The sequence below is a fragment of the Molossus molossus genome, unplaced genomic scaffold (assembly GCF_014108415.1).
Source record: "Molossus molossus isolate mMolMol1 unplaced genomic scaffold, mMolMol1.p scaffold_m16_p_6, whole genome shotgun sequence".
NCBI lineage: Eukaryota > Metazoa > Chordata > Mammalia > Chiroptera > Molossidae > Molossus > Molossus molossus.
This window is the reverse complement of record NW_023425399.1, coordinates 97128194-97143988: the sequence shown is the minus strand read 5'-3', so window position 1 is coordinate 97143988 and position 15795 is coordinate 97128194.

Sequence of the window (15795 nt, the reverse complement as noted above, 5' to 3'; positions counted from 1 at the left end):
AACTCTGGCCTAGTAAGAGAGACAGTCGGCTATGTATACAGTAGTCCCCCCTTATCTGCAGTTTCAGTTACCCACGGTCAACTTCAATCTGCAAATATAAGTGGAAAATTCTAGAAATAAACGATTTATAAGTTTTAAATTTCACACTGCTCTAAGTGACGTGATGAAATCTAATGCCATCCGCTCTGTCTCAGCCAGGACATGAATTATCCTTTGTCGAGCATATCCATGCTGTATAGACTACCCGCCCATTAGTCACTTAGTAGCAATCTCCACAATCAAGTCATTTATATGGCAGGTTGTATGTTGTATAACTGTTCTATTTTATGAGTTATTGTTGTTAAGCTCTTACTGTGCCTAATTTATAAATTAAGCTTTATCATAGTTATATATGTATAGGAAAAAAGGTATATACAGGGTTTGGTACTATGCATAGTTTCAGGCATCTACAGGAGGTCTTGGAGCATATACCTATGGATAAGGGGGACTACTCTAAATGGAAACTGGAAAGTTTTATTACAGCTCAGAAATAAATATACACCCTAAACCCCCTGTAGTCAGGGTTATTCTGGGAGCTAGGGAGATGCCCTGATCCTAAGCTCAAGTCATTTGCATGCTATTTGGACAGAGGAGACTGGATGGCCCATCATACAGTGGTCCCCAATCCTGAGTCCCTGCTTCTTAGGGTCATAGGCTCAGCCTCAAGTTCCTTAGACTGAGAGTGCCTGTCACTTACACATGCCGGCATCATTTCCTGCATCCACACAAATAAAAGTGGACAGCAAGCCGGTACCATCTTGTTTGCTGCTACTGGATTTATGACATGTCAAGTTTAAATAGCACGTGCAAGGCTTACAATGGAGGCAAGGCAGAAATTCATTTTTCAAGCCCATCAAGGCTCTGAGCCACCAGCCCCTTCCCTGCTGGGGCCAGGAGAACAATTTCATGACATTCTGATGCTAAGAAAAGGCCTCCCCAGATTTCCACATCCAATTCTGCTTCTGTCTCTATCTTTTTCCCTTTTCCCTCAAGTCTCAAAAACTACCAAAATAGCATAAATGCCACTTTACCAGTACCAGGTGGATCCCAATTAACCTTTACGCAAGTTTGCTTCTGCTGTGTGTGAGCCCTGACCTTATTCTGGGGCTGAATTTTTCATGCCTTATAAACAAACCACCAGCACGCCATGCTCTGCCTTCTCACGCCCAGCTGATGTAGCCAGCTCTGATTTAGGCCCGCCCCACCCACCTTCTGTGCTTTTCTTTATCCGGATGTGAGAACAATTTTCCCTGTCTTCCCTCCCCTCAATCAGCAAATTAAACTGCTCAGTTGCCCCCAGCTTTTCCCAATAATAGAGGCAACTTGGACTTGACCCATTAAGGGAGAGAGCCCAGAAAGACTTGCTCCAGTACCCAGCAAGTCTCATTTTGATAATTGATTGGTAAAACAAGCATTTGGGTTGCAAAGCAGCCTCGGTCAGGTTTCCATTTTGCAGCAAACCCCTAAATTAAAAATCACCTCCGGGGGATAATTCTTTTGCAAATAATATGAGCTGGGCTATTTTTGTTTTTGTCGGGCGCACTGTCACTCCAGGCCCGTGTCTCATATGTTATTCTGGCTGCATGAGAAAGGCCCATAATAGTAGCATTGGCAACAGAATGATGGCAAGAAGGGGAATGTCAATTTATAGTCATGAAACAAGGTGAAAACCAAACTCCTCAACAAAAAGTTGAAGCCCACTTTAGACAATAGAAAATTACAAAGTAAGGTCCCTAAAGCCAGTTCATTTAATCCAGCGGTTCTCAACCTGTGGGTCGTAACCCCTTTGCGGGTCGAATGACCCTTTCACAGGGGTCACCTAAGACATAACGGTAGCAAAATTACAGTTATGAAGTAGCAACAAAAATAATTTTATGATTGGTGGGTCACCACAACATGAGCAACTGTATTAAAGGTTCGCGGCATTAGGAAGATTGAGAACCACTTTTAATCCGTGACATGGCAGGCAGTATTTGGGGTGCCATGTTAGGCTGTGATCAAACCTGAGTTAGGTTAGAATCACCCAGGGAACAAATGTGATTCAGAAGCCTAATTATTTCAGCTCGAGTCACGTTGTATTGGGAACAGATACCTTACATCTCTGCCTTTGTCCATGATATTACTGTGGAGTACTGCGCCCTTCTCTACTCTTGCCAGATAGATCACTCCTCCTCATTCTTGAAGACTCAGCTCTAATGTCTCCTCTTCCAGGAAGCCTTCATGATTTCTGGCCAGATTTTATCCCCCTCCAGTCTCCCATCGTATAGTATTTAAATAGCACAGTCGTAAAAGTGTTGCTTGCCCTGGCCGGTTTTGCTCAGTTGTTAGAGCGTCGGCCTGTGGTCTGGAGAGACCCGGGTTCGGTTCCCGCTAAGGGCATGTACCTCGGTTGTGGTTTGTCCCTGGCCGTGTTTGAGCTGTGTGGGTGGCAACCACTCGATGTGTCCCTTTCACGTCAATGTTTCTCTCTCTCTCTCTCCTTCCCACTCTATCTGAACAAAAAATCGAAAAATGTCCTTGGGCGAGGATAAAAAAAAAAGTGTTGCTTGACTTTTCTGTCTCTCCGACTCTAGTCCTTAAGAACAGAGAACACATGTTACTCCTCTTTTAATCTCCAGCATCAGAGTACCTGGCACACAGAAGGTGCTTAGGAAATGTTTATTGAATGAATGGATATGTGAAAATATAGAAACCTATATGAAATGAAACAAAGAGCTGAATTTTAAAGAACTGACTGTTCTGGAATTAATCTGTTGAATTCAGCGATTTACTTATTTAGCATGGTCTTCCTAAGAGCCTACCAGACACGCAGCTTTGTGTGACAGGAGGAAAGGACAGATCCCAGCTCTCGAGGGACTTATCAGATTTGTACGTTTCTACGTGAGGATGGTAGACAATAGTCCAAGGCAAATGAGTGCAGCAGAGGATGGCCGTGCTGGCACACCAGATTGGGAGCTAGGAAAGCAGATTCCTGTCATAGTCCCACCACTGAGTCACTGTGTGACCTTGGGCAAGTCACTCCACCTCTCTGGACCTCGGTTTTGTCATAGGTAACATCAAAGAGTTGAAATGAGGCTGGGACAATAGCTACTCACATGGAAGAAAATAAAGTGTCTGCCTCATAACATATAGAAAAGTAACTTCCATGTGGATTAATGACCTAAACGTAAAATAGCAGAACACTAAAAGTTTTTTTTTAATGTAGAAATATAGCCGTATGGCATCAGTTTAGACAAATTTCCTTAACAAAATGTGAAGAGCAAACGCCGTAAAGGAAATACCTGACAAATGGACCTCCCCTGAAACGAACACATGCCCTAATCAAAGTGAAAAATGATGCCCCAACCTGGAAGAATGTATCTACAACCATCAGGATGAAAAATACGAGGAGTCAGAATATCTACAGAACTTGCACAAATCTATTGGAAAAACAAAGACAACCTAGTAGAAAGATGGTCAAAGTAGATGAAATCTAATTCGCAAAAGAGGGAGATGACCGATAAACTTGTGAGATGTTCAGGCTCACTAAAAATCAGAGATATGTCAGTTAAAAAGGTCCCTTCCTACTCATCAGCATGGGAAAAGTTGAGAATCTTGATGATACCTAGTTTTGAGAAGGATGTGTCGCCATGGAGACACAGATAGGAATGTAACTTGGTACAGCTATTCTGGAGGACAATTTAGCAATAACTAGTTAAGTTGAGCCTGTTCATACCCTACGACTCAGCAATCCCCCGTCACTATAGACGAGGAGACATAGGCAAGTATATTCCTTGTAGTATTATTTATTATGATTAAACATTGGAAACAACTTAAATGGCCGTGATCCGTGGATGGGAAAAACACAGCACAGTAATGTTGCATAGTATACCACACAGCACTATTGTATATACTACTATAGTATAGTACTAGTCTAATATAGGGTTGTAGTATCATCATACAATGGAATCCTATACAGCAGTGAAAACTAATTCATGTAATAACATGGCCAAATTTCAAAATTATGATGCTGATGCTGAGAAAAACAGAAAGTTGCAGGATTATATGTACAGGAACATGGCATTGATGTCAAGTTTAACACAGAGCAATACTGCATTGCTATGGCGGAAGAATATGCCAAAAACTGGGCAGGAAAGATGCTCTCTGAGTTCAGGATGAGAGTTACCTCTGGGAGAGAAAGGGATGGGTGTAGGGCAGGAGTTGGGAACAAAGGAGGCTTCAACTTATAGTAATATTCAATTTTCTAAAAAGAGTAGTAAATAAAACATTTGTCACACAGCCTAAGTGTCCCCTATTCCTGTACTTTCATTATTTCATGTGAAGTATTTCATTATTTTAAAAGGTGGAAAAAATACAGACCTAAAGTTTCATCATATTTATCTGCAAGGTAAACAGGATTACAAGTAGATTGTGTTTGGTTTGGGTGTTGCTTGCTATGTTTTCTCAGTTTCTCTAATGTGCATTAGCACTTTTGAAGAAAAATATGATGGAAGTTATTTAGAAGAAAAAAACAAGATGACGGTGTTGGGAGTAGACTGTTTTAAAGGTCCCTTCCGATTCTTGGATTCCTTGAGCAGGATCAGCTCACCTTACAGACAAACATGGGCTGTGTCCCTGGCCAACGGTTGTTCTAGGTCCATGCGGGAAACTAGGGCTACACCAGCCAGTGTCTAATCAAATCCAAGTCGCTGTAGGTGTCATTGTTCAGGAGGTCAGAAGAGGGGAGGGCAGTGCCAGGGAGTGTCTGCAAGGCCTCCAGGCAAGGAGACTGCTGAGTGGCTGCAGCAGCATCTTGGGCTGGGCTCCCGAGCTGCCGTCTGTACTCAAAGGTCATCACCAGCCTGGGCTCTGGAACCGGTTGGGATCCTTGTCATGCCACTGCTAACATCCATTCACATCATGATACTGGGCAGATGACTTTAAACTCCTAATGCCTTGATTGCTACGTTTGTAAATTAAGAATAATAATAGCAATTCCCTCACAGGGTCATTGGAGAATCAAAATAATCCACTAGGAGTGTATCCAGTGCAGAGCCTGTTGTCATTGTGAGGGACCGGGCCTGGCCCACGCTGCAGCTGAAGGTGAGTCCGAGGCTGGAAGTGGGTGTGCACGCGGGTGGGCGGGCTGGGACGCTGGGAGGTTTCATCAGGGAGGAGGGCAGAGGGCCACAGTCAAGTCTGCACTGGGGGGCTCTACGAGCCAGTCTGCTTGGCTCCAGACGGAATAAATGAACACAGCGCTCAGAGACAGATGGAGCACACGGTCTGGTTTTCTAACGAATGGGGGCTCTTTACCCAGGATTCCTCACTGTCAGTCAATATGCAGTGTCACCCCTGAGGATGACACTGGGGTCTTTGGGGAGTCACGGGTAGGGGAAAGTGGATAATGCCCTGGCTTTGTGACCTTGGGTGAGTCACCGCACCTTTCTGAGCTGCCGTCTTCTCATTTATAAAATGAGGAATTTGACATCCTGGAAAGAGAATAAGATTCGCAGGCCTAAGAACACCTTGGTTCTGTCCAGCCCTGTGTGGCTTTAGGAAAGTCGCCCCCCTCCCAGGCCTCAGTTTCCTCCTCTGTAGAATGACGGGCATGAAGGAGATGTTTTCTAGGGGCCTCTCAAGCTTCAGGGTGGGTTACCTGCTCACACATGCACATACACCAGTAGTCGGTGCCAAGTTTAACCCAGAAGGGGGTTCAGGGCAAATCGAACTACCTGGCATATTAGAATCACACATCCCAGCAGCCAGGAGGGACCCTCCTCCAGAGTGGCTGCCTTTAAGGTACGACCGTGGGACCACTGAACAGGCTCTTCCCCGTGAACAGCACAGCTGCCCCCGAGCCTCGCTTGCCACCAGGCCTGAAATGCCACCGTTCACATGGCATTCCATTAGGCCTCGAAGATGTTTCTGTCTCCCAGACAGCCTTTGAAAATGCCGTGTCAAAAGTAAGGCTAACCCTGGGGACATTACCCCAATTTCCCAACTAGCTGTAAGCAAAGTCCTGGGACAACAGGTTACAGAGGGAGCTAATTTGGGCCATCATGAAAAAGGATATGGGTTCCAGCAAACTGCCTCCTCGTGCAGGGGTCGCAGGGATTTCCCGGTCATCCGGTGACCAGTGCCCCCTCGTCTCCTGCCTGCTCTTTACCCAGGACCGGCGCTGTTGCTGGGCGTATGGGGAGGAATCGCTGTTCCCCTTGTACAGTGATGGGCCAGAGAGGTTAGGCTGCTTATTCAGCCTGATAATTAGGCTGAGACCTAGAGAGATGAGACCTCCTTGTTCAAGGTCCCAAAGCAGGTGAAGGGCAGGCCCTCAACCAGAGCAATAAGGATGGTGATAGCATCAACCCCTTACTGAGCCTCTTTCTTCTGTCATTTAACCCTCACAAAGCAGGGACGATTAACATTCTCCTTTCACAGATGAGGAAACTGAGGCACAAAAGGGTGAAGTTTCCCAGCTACTGGGACATCCATGTCTCTGGCCCCAGGTGCAGCCTCTTCGATAAACTGCCTAAAATGGGCCCTGCTCCCTAGTCCTAAGTCTGGGCCTCACCTCTGATGCTTCTGACCTGGAAGGTTCTAGATGCTGCCCTCCTTCATCTCCCTCACCTCCTCTCTTCTTCTTCATTGCAAGACAGAGGCTTCAACAGAAAAGGTGTCAGGAAAGTGACTGATGGAGGCTGACCCCAGGTCAGAGCAAAGGTGACCTGACTCCCTACCTCTGTGGAATGGGCCCGCCTCCCTCATACTGACCTGACAGGCACGACACAGAGCCCCAGGGCAGGAGTGAGGACGAGGGGTGGCTCCTGGGGCCATCCGACATCACTGGGACAACTGGGCAGACACCACCCTGCCCCACCTCCAGGGCACAGCTCCCACCCTGGCCAGAGCGCCAGGCTGCCAAGCCATCCTTCAAGCCCAGATGACACCTGCTCCCTGAGTGTTGGTGACAGGCGCCCAGCTGGAAAAATGATGGACGGCATGGTGGGGGCAAAGTGCGGATTTTCCTTCATCAGAAATGGCAGCTGCAGCCAAGGCTGGAGGCATCAGGGGCAGGGCAGCCTCACACAGGAGTGTGCACACACACACACTCACACACTAGCTCACACATTCGCATACTCACTGCATCCAGGCTGCATGAATGGGACCCAGGAGGTGAAGTGAGTGTCAGCTCATAGAGTAAGGTGTCAACTGCTACCATCTCTCTCTCTGGGAGACGAGTAGTAGCAGCAGCAATGCCTTCTGCATGCAACGTGTCCTGCAATGTGCAATGCACTTCCATACTCACAGGATCAGCAGATACGTAAGGTTAAGCATTGGAGCTGGGCAGTCACTTTCAGGCTGGGTGACAACAGGCAAGTTACTAAACCTCTCTGTACCTCAGCTTTCCCATCTGTCAAAAGGGCTAATAGTAGTACCTGATAAAAGCTGGGGCCACTGAGGAGTTAGAGCAACTCCACTGAAAGCTCAGAAGAGACCATTCAGCTCTGTCTCTGCCCATTTCAGCTGCTGATGGCTGCAGCTTTCCAACTGCCTGTTACTCTAAATGTATTGCCACCCATGACAGGCACCTTTCCGGGCTGCTTGGTGGACTCCTGGGCAGACAGCTGCCGGCCTGGGAGGAAAAGCCCATGTGACGCGCACGCATGCACCACACAAGCATGGCACTGCAGGCTGCGTGTCCAGTGGTCTCAGCAATTCCCCTGGTGCTGGGCAGAATCTCCAGCTCACCACAAAGACTCCCGGGATAAGACTGGGAAGAAAGGAGGCCACGCAGCAAAGCCACCAAGGAACAAACACACACTCTTTCAAGACAGCTGGTAAGAGCATTTAGTGTAGTAAAGTTACTATGGAGTGGTCAGCACGTGCTCATTCATGGCCATGTTCATTCAGCAGATTCTGTTAATGTCTCCTAAATGCCCTGCCCAGCTCTTGGGTGGTTAGTGTGAGGTGGGCAGGAGCTGGGTAGGACATGGCTCTGACAGATCCAGACATAGACCGAGAAGACAGAGACATTTGCCCCGGCACCCACCCCAGTGCCTGACATCCACCATGAGGAAAAGCCTCTGGGCCTCATGTCCGAGTTTATCTATTTATACATAATGAAGAAACCCTGCTCTTCCTCTGGAATCGCTCCCTTTTCTATTTGATTGTCTGTATGGACACAGTCTCAAGAGTCAGAACAAGATGGAACATTGGAAAAATTCTAGCCCTGCCATCTTCACACATGTTCTAAGTCAATGTGTTGAACACACAAAGGTGGAGTCAATGCCATTGGGTTGGGGCAGGAGTGAGTGAGGAGCACTAAGCCTAGTGTCCTTGGGCCCCCTTTGCTGAGTTCCTTGAAGAGTTTGAAAAGCACCTCTCAAGATGTATCCTGAGGATTAGGTTCAGCTACAGGTACCAGAGACTCCAAAAATAGTGACTTGAAAGTGAGCATCCTTCTCTCTGACATGAAAGTGAGAAGTGGGGAGCACAGAGTGAACGTGGGGCATCCACACACATCTGTTTGCAGATGGCTTCCAGGCCTCTGCTCATATCCTTTTGGCCCTGGTATAGTCACATGACTACACCTAGCTTCATGGGCTACTGGGAAATGTAGTTTTACTTGTAGGTGGCCATGAACTCAGCTGAAAGCTCTATGACTATGAAATAAGGTCCAATCCCCCACTTTATAAATGAATAAAATGAGGTGTTAGGGTGACTGTAAGATCATTGGCATGATAAGTAATATGACAAAACTAAGTACAAAATAGAGTGAGGGAAGTGACTCAGAGGCACCCACATCTGTCTCTGAGAGTCAGAGAAAGGGTCACCAAAAGAGAGAGAGCTTCCAGCTGAGACTGGAGTGGTGAGAAGTGTGTGCTGAGCAGATAAGAATGGGGAAGGGTAAGCCAGGCAGAGGGAAAAGCATATGCAAAGGCCCAGAGGAAGACGGGGTGCCATGTTTGGAAGCTAAAAAGAGGTGTAGTATTGTCAGAGCATAGAAGGCAAAAAGGATCCAATGGTTAATTTTATATGTCAACTTGGAGGGTGTTTTGGATATAATTAACATTTAAATTAATAAACTTTGAGTAAAGTAAATTATCCTCTCCATTGTAGGTGGGCCATATCCAGTCAGTTGAGGACCTGACTACAACAGAAATACCAGCTTCCCCAAGCAAGAGGGACCTGCTCCAACAACTGCCTACTGCCTCCAGACTTCTTCTGCCCCATCAGCTGTGCGGGGTCTCCAGCCTTTCACATAAACCCATTCCTTCTCATCAGTCTCTTCGTGTATGTATCAACCTCCTCACACACACACACACACACACGGACGCACACACGCACACCTTATTGGGTCTATTTCTCTTGAGAATTCTGACTAACGCAGGGAGGATTGCAGAAGATGCGGCTGAAGAGATTGACGGGGATCAAATGAGGAAGAGGCCTGTGTGCTATTCAAAGCCATTCTGATTTTATTCTGTCGAAATCAGGAGTCATTAAAGACTTCTGAGCTAGATAAGGATCCAACCTGCACATTAAATCCCATTTAGGGGTGAGGCTGGAATGATGGTACACCAGCCTGTACAGCATGTAATAAGCACTTTTCTTTGTACCTGACAGAGTAGAGTTGTGGGCCCTGCATAACATTGTAAACAAACAAATTCTTAATGTACTTCTAACATTTGTTGAGTGAATGAATGAGTGGCCCCGGGATGTTAACCGCAACCATGCTACTTGCGTTGGCCCAGTGTGCCTTCAATATGGAAGAAGCACAGGCTCTTAGAGGGTAACACCCGGATTTGGGGAATGCTACATTCCTACCCTTCCTCTCTCAGTGGATGGATGAGATTCCACTGTCTAGAGTTCAACATCCTTAAGTCTTCGTTTAAGTCCCAATGAAGGCAAAATACCATGGGCCAGGAGCTCCCTCTAAGCCGTTCTAAGTTATTCACTCCCAATGTTGTTGGGGGCTCTTAGAGCAGGAAGGGGCAAGGAGAAGAGAGACAGGACTAGAACGAGTGTGAGGGGAAAGCAGAATAAAGAACGGGAGGCAGAGTGCCCAAGACCAGCCTCACCTGTAAGCCATTGTGCAGAAGACGAGCTCTTTAAAGAGGAAAAGAACAGAACTGAGAGAGGGAGGCTGAGGTCCTGCCAAATCCCCCTGCTGCCCCTTTAAAGGGGACCCAAGCACTTAGGGATGGAAAGATTAAATCCAGCGAGTAGACTTGGTGACACTTCCTTACCAGTGACATGCGTGGACCTTTTTGCACCACGTTTTAAATATATTTCTGCCCAGAAGAGGCAGCTGACAGGCCAGGAAAGACCTAATGGAAAACAGCAGCTAATACTGCAAGTCAACAAAGCTTGTCAGCCCGGACGCCATCATCCCTCACCTCCTCTTTTATTTTTATAGGAACGGCTCAGAAACAGAGAAGAGAAATTTCAAAAGCCAAACAAAAAATCAATACTGTGGGAGATAACCCAGCATTAATACAAAAACCAGAGAGGGTTTCTTTGTCTCCGCCTCGGCGGTGCTATCAATCACACTCTGAGGATGGATTTGGGAGCCACCTTTGCTGGGAAACCAGCGGGAACCGTTTCAGTTAAAACGCCCATAGAGAGCCGGCTTTAGGTGGAGTGGAGCCTGAGCCAGGAGCAGGAGAGAGAACACCCAGTCCCAAGCCGATGTCGCTCCCCTAGGATTCATGGGCCACCATCTCCAGGCTGAGGTCTAAAAGACAGGAGGAGGCTAGAAATGGACAGCTTAGAATGAAAAGCTAGCTTGACAAGGAAAGGTAACGTAGGAACAAATCTGAGACTTATTAAATAAATAGCTTCCCCTGTGTGCTCACGCTCAGATGCTGAAGATCAATGTCACACACCCACAGGACCCTCTAATCCAAGGCCAGTGAGGATGAAAGTCAGGCAGCCAGTTCTCACCAGGTGTGATCAAGGAGTCCTGGAGGTGGCCATTCCTCAGGAGGAACACAGAGCAGGCCCAACTGGGTACAAGCCAGGACCTCTCCGAAGGACCTCGCCACTCCCTTCCCCAACCCTCATCCCGTGTTTCAGGACACAGCTGAGCTGGATCATGAAAAATCCATAAGGCCTCAGATACAAAGCATCCAGGACAGAAAGAGGTGCTTCTAACCCAGGGCCTCTGTTGTAATGCCCTTTGTTTTTCCTTCTAAGCCCTCACCATTATCATGAGGTTCCCTTCGTGGATGTGGTTGACGTTTGTCTCTCCCAAGAGCTAGGAGCTCATAGGTCTGGGCCCATCAGCAGCCCCGATGGAAGCGTTTTACATCAACAGAAGCCTCCGTGACTTGGTTTCCTCTTTGCACTGTGGTTCATGTGGCTCTACCTGGAGTAACTTCTCCCTCCTGGTCACTCTGTTTAAACCTACTAACTTCCTCCAGGAAAACCTCTGGGCTTCTCACTCTGCACAATCTTGATCGTCTCTGGTCTTCTGGAGTTAAACAATCTGGGTGTCTGTGGGCATAGCCTGAGAGTCACAGAGAGAATCCCAGGACCGTGAGTTGGGAGGGACTTGAAGGATCATCTCACGATCTCCTGGGGAGTTACAGAACAGTGCCATTGCCCAGGCCCCATCCAGGAACCTTCACATCAGATCACTGCGGAGGGTGCTCAAGTATTGGCATTGTTTAAAACTCACCAGCTGACCATAATGGGCCAGGTTGAGAACCACTGTTTAACCTGACCCACTCAGGAACTCTGCCTACATTTGGGCAGGTTGCACACTGCGAAACCCCAGAGAGCACCGTTCACCTGTAGCCCTCGCCATGGTGCCATGAGGAGTTGTACAGTACACAGCCTGCCCAAAGAGACCTCCTGATTTCACTTAAAAGAACACTGAAGCTCAGAGCAAAGTGATTGGGACAAGGTCACATGGCAGGTTAGTGTCAGAGCTTCACTGAGAACCACGCCTCCCAGCTCCCCATGCAGGACAGTCTGCAGACCTCCACCAGGCTGCTCAAAGTGTGCTCCATGTTCCAGCTTATTTACAACGCAGAATCTCAGGCTGCACCTCAGACTTCCTGAATCAGAATCTGCACTTTACCAAGGTCTCTGGGCAGTCTGGGGACACATTAAGTTAGGGAAGCACAGCTCATCACACTGTCTGTAGGAAAGCTTCATGGAGGCTGAGCCGGACTTTCCTCCTGAACCGCCTTTGCACGTAGTAGGCGATCAATACAGATCTGCTGATTGACTGATTGAAAATCTATGGTTTGCATGAGATACAGGCCCCTTGAGTGTTGCCGTATTGGAAACGACCAACTTTTCAAGTTCCTGTAATCGGCGATTACTGAAACGGGGAATCCCACCTCACCACAGCAGAGGTGTCTCTATGCAACTATAAAAACAGTGACACTGATAACAAAAGAATGTCTTGCTGAACACACTTGGGGTCCATTGGATGATTTCCTCTGCCCCTTGAGCTTTCTGTAAATAATATCTAATCACTTTACCAGCCATTTGGATAATGGCTCCTTTCTCATCTCTACTCAGAAAACAATCCAAAAATAAAAAAATAGAGAAAGAGCATAAGAGTTCTTCAGGGCTTAAGCATCTTTTGATTAGAGTTTATTTACTAATCTTATTAATCAGTCTGATTAAAGGCAACATAGATCAGAAGAAAGTCTCCCTTCAGAGCCTCCATCTCCCTTCCCTCCCTGCTGGCTCCTGCCCTGTGTTAGGTGGTTACTGAGTCCCCATGGTCAATGGCGTGAATGGCTCCTCAGTTGTTCTGGCCCTTGTCACTTTTAATTGGGTGTTGCCCAATTATCCGTTCCATAAACACTTGGCCATGTTGCAGCTCTGGTCTTCAGTTCAAGCATGCATGTTCATTGGGCAACTCCACTTTCATTGGAACACATAAACTCCAGACCAATTCAATTGGCCACCTAACCTGCAGCATCAAATATCTGATTCTAAGAAGTTATCAAATAGGATATCCCTAAACTCCTGGCCAAATGATATAGATCAAAAGCTTGATGGGTAGGATCAAAAGCTTGAAACTTAGAGGAGCCTCTTAAATAGCGTCCCCAACGTGCTCAAGTTCAAATGCTGTCTAGCCATGTGAAACGCAGTCTGGCCATTTCTCTGCTTTAGTGGTTCTGAACCTTGGGGCTGGGGGAGGGGGAGGGAAGGGGAGGCAAGTTATGGGCTCTCATCCCCCAAAAATGCTCATAAACATGCACTCAAAATTTTGCATGCAATGTTAGGGGCTCCTAGGCCTCATGAAGGCTAAATTAAGGAGTCTTCCAAATATACCAAAACATTGACCTAGACTGAGCAGAATCATCAGAGATCTGGGAACACAGATCACTTGTTTTGGTATCGTTGTGGAAACACACTTACTAGAATGAATTGAGGTGTTGGCCATCAGCTGCCATTCAGGGCCATTCCAAGATTCATCCCCATGTTTCTATGGAAACATGTGACTAAAATAATTGTCCATCAAGTTACATGGCTTCTCCTTTAAGAGAACCCACAGGCAAAGTTTCTTTCTGGCCTCAGAGCCAGGAAGCAGTGTTCTCCACTGCAACTGGCTTGTTTCCATTTGATGGACTTGGTAAACCTTGTAACCTATCACATTTCCTTCTTTGCATAGCCTACCAGGTATCTCAAAGCCTAACAGTAGCCCAAGTATGCATGACTTTTTTAGGTGCTAACTTCATTTGGAGTATTAACCTCATCCAGAAACAAAGTTTCCTCATTTACAGATTGTTTTTGTACTTTTTTTCTCCCTGTAAATCCTTTTGGGAACATGGTGGGGCAGAAATTTTTTAAACTACATAATTATTTCAAGTTGTACTGTTCTTGCCCTCAAGAATTCATGAAAAAGACCGACATGTAAATGGATAAAGTACACCGCAAAGAGGACACACCTAATTAGCAGACAAATGTAAATTGACCCATGAACAAAGTGGGTTTGAACTGTGTGGATCCACATATTCAGGAATTTTTATGAATGAGTAAATAAGCGAATGACTGCAGAAGGGGGGTGAGCCTTGTCTCTCTGGTTAATGTGAACTTGCGAGAGTTATCTCTGAACAGTATCTAATTCAGGGCCCATCTCTACCTGCCGCCACCTCTGCATCTGGGACTCATCCCCCTCACATGTTCCCAAAGCCAAAGGTTTTCAGGGCGCTGTGTAGACACACATGCACAAAAGACATAAGCCAAATCACTCCTGAAATTGCCATTGACGAGAGCAGGATGTAGATCATTCAGGTAGTGCTATAAAGCAAGTGTTCCCATAGTTAAAGCTAGAGGCATCTGCAAGAGCTGTTACCTTATTGCAATGAGCCCCTTCAGGTGGAGGTGCGGAAGTCATTATGCCTGTTAGGGTGGTTTATAGCCTGTGGGCCGTATGTAATGCTCACTTACCTGGAGAACCTGAATTACCCTCAGGGCTGGCTGGGAGCTCCCTGCCTTGTTTCTTTTCTCTCGTTACTGGGAGGCATGCCTGGGGCCAATTTGATACAAAAAGTGATGGTGCGGCTGGTACCCAATGTCCCTTAGTCGAAAGCTGGTCCCGCTTTGGGTCCCAGACATATATCTAGTGTGCAGTTAACATAAGGTTTTAAAAAAAGCCAGACAGGAACTACTTGAAAGGCTTTCAAGGTCAAAGGGAGCTAAAATTATGGGCAAACCACCCTATGTGCCAGCAACTCTGAGATCTTTCTTGACTCCAAACCCCCCACCCAGAGAGAGCACATCAGTCAACCCTCTCCCCTACTGCCCTGGCACACACCAATACACTGAGCTGCAATGACCTTTTACATGACAGGCCTCCTAGGAGAAGGGTTATGTCTTATCATTCCTTTTGCCCTCATCTAGAACCTAGGAGAGGCCTTGGAATAAAAGCAGTACTGAATTGGAACATGGTGGGGCAGAATAATTGTGAATACACAGTTGACCCTTGAACAACTCAGGTTTGAGCTGCATGGATCAGGTCCACCTGTATGTCTTTCAATAAATGCAGTAAATGTATTTTCTTGTCCTTGTGATTGTCTTAATAACATCTTTTCTCTAGCTTACTTTATTGTAAGTATATAGCATATAATGCATATAACATACAAAATATATGTTAATCCACAATTTATATTATCAGTTAAGCTCCTGGTCAACAGTAAGCTATTAGTAAAATTTGGGGGGAGACAAAAGTGATACGTGGATTTTTGACCTCCATGCACCCCTAACCCCCACGTTGCTCAAGGGTCAACTGTACATTGCGTAGGTAAATAAATGAAATGTGTGGATGTCTCCAACCCTGAATTCTGAAAGGTTTTGCAAGTGTAATTGGAAAACAATTGAGCAAATCGTTAAAGAATCACAGTGAGTGACAGCAGAGTCTGAAAGCGAAACACAGTCAAATGCCCCACTTCTCAGGTACAAGGCAAGAGTGGGCTCCGGCAAGCACGAGCCAGGAAACCTGGGTGCTTCTTGTTTGAGTTTGACTTGTGTGTGGGGAGACCTGGCAAACACTGCCTTAGCCAGGTGATCGAAGCCATTCTCATCAGTGATAAGTCATGTTAACAGCATGGATTGCTGATATGATGTGATGGGAACAGCACTTCACCTCTGTGGTCCTCCTCCCCCAAATCTGTAGCCCCCATCCAACCATGAGACAAACATCTGACAAGTTCAAATTGAGGGTCATTCCTAAAAAATCTCTGACCGGTACCCTTAAAACTGTCAAGGTCATCAGAATTAAGGAAACTCTGAGAAACGTCCACGGCT